This window comes from Mus pahari, chromosome 10 (genome assembly GCF_900095145.1).
Source record: "Mus pahari chromosome 10, PAHARI_EIJ_v1.1, whole genome shotgun sequence".
NCBI classification, from domain to species: domain Eukaryota; kingdom Metazoa; phylum Chordata; class Mammalia; order Rodentia; family Muridae; genus Mus; species Mus pahari.
This window is the reverse complement of record NC_034599.1, coordinates 87,444,687-87,446,657: the sequence shown is the minus strand read 5'-3', so window position 1 is coordinate 87,446,657 and position 1,971 is coordinate 87,444,687. Positions and strand designations below refer to the sequence as shown.

The 1,971-nt window shown below is 38.3% G+C and overlaps 1 pseudogene; it reads right to left on the bottom strand.

Moving 5' to 3' along the window:
- LOC110328415 overlaps window positions 1-1,971 on the bottom strand; it is a 6,137-nt pseudogene that overhangs the window by 2,948 nt on the left and 1,218 nt on the right.

Below are 1,971 nucleotides of genomic sequence, written 5' to 3'. Positions count from 1 at the left end.
TGTCCTGGAACTCACTCTGTACACCAGGCTGACCTCAAACTCAGAAATCCACCTGCCTCTACCTCCAGAGTGCTGGGAATACAGGTGTGTGCCACCACTGCCCAGTCATTATATGTAGACTTTCAATTTTCTCATTATTATGTATTAAGGAACATCTTGCACTTTCAACAACATGAGTCATGCTAGAGGACATTATGCCAAACATATGTTAGACACAATACCAACAGCATAAGATTCCAGTTATATTTGAAATTCAGAGGATCAGTGAGCGGAATAGTGTATGCTTGAGTCAGTGGGAGGAGAATGCAGAGCAGATGTTCTGGTTTGATTTTCAATGCCCTCTGAATGATCATGTGTTAAAACATGATTGCTAGCTAATGAAATTTTAAAAAGAAATAGGATCACGAGGACTTTCATGTAATGAGTGATTAATTCACAGATTGAATTCAATGGCACGCTCGGTGATAAGGGATACTGAGATGTGGTGCCTGGTAGGAGCCGCAGGTCACTGGGAAGATACATTTGAAGGTTTATTTTCCCTGGCCCTTTCCAGTGCCCTTTATGTTTTAAGAACTATGAGATAAGAAGCTCTGATTTACTAAACTTTGCACCACGATTAGGGAGCTTGCCTTGGAAGTCCAGCACAGAAACCAGGCAAGCATGCAGTGAAACCTTTGAAGCTCTAATGCAAATAACTCTTTCTTCATTGAGATTGATTTTCCCAGGCATTTTGTAATAGTGACAAAAGTGAACTAGAAGAGGTTTTAAGCAAAGGGTACTTTGCTTAAAACTCTCTCTCTCTCGCTCTCTAGCTTAAGCTAATAACTTTCTATAAATTAAAATAAAATGTCCACAATTTCCTCTACCTATATCACCTATTACCACAATCGTAGGGCAGTAGGTAGGTCTGTAGCATGTGCACTACCCCACTGCAGTGAATTAAAAAAAAAAATCCCATATATGTATTATACCCATGCTACCAGGTGATGTTCAGATCACTCATCACCTACATTAGCCCACACCCATGACTCACCCAGACCACTGTACTACCTTACTAGCTTGAGGCATGGAGCATGCACATTTAAACACCCTTGTGAATGAATCTACATACCATTTCTCCTGCATGATTCCCAGTATAAGCTCTTCTCATGCATCCTGTATACCTGTCTAGGCTAGTGAGTACTCCAGATCTTAGCTCACTGATTTCATCCTCATAGTCCTAGGCCCAGTAGGGTAACATATCTTGCACAATAGTCTAAACAGACCCAGTTGGAACTCAAATTCTTAAGATTTTTTTTTGTTGCCAAGAATTTTAATCCCTCTTATTATCTTAATGATTGACCTACAAACTCTCCTTAACTGATATGAAATCAATATGATTGGATGACAACACAAATGAGCAAATAACCACTTTGCAGAAGTAGCCTAGAACCTCACATCAGACACATGGCCAATGAAGGAAGCCTATATGTGCACATTACTACATTCAGAAATACATTCATATGAAAGGTCAATATAATATGTCTCCACCTAAACAGACTAGAAATGTTCTCCAATGAAAATTCCCTAGACGAACCCCAGGACACTACACTAACATTCATTCCTAAACATATGTGACTTCAAGGAGATTTAAAAAAGACACTGATATTTCAATGAAGAGGACATGAATGTACTACTGAGTAAAGTACAAAAAATATAAATATATGGCTGAATGGAATGAGCAACCAATCTGAATTGGAATTCAGGAATTAAAACCCTGTTCCATAAAGATATAGAAATACTGAAGGAAATTCAATAATTTGAACATAAAATATATCAGTAGAATGGATCAAACAGAAGATAGAATTGGATCACTCAACCAAAGAAAACAACAAACCACACCCACACACCCACACACCCACACACACACAACATGAAATTCATGAAAAGAATAAATGGGTAATTCAAGGCATTCATTGAAAAGAATCTCAG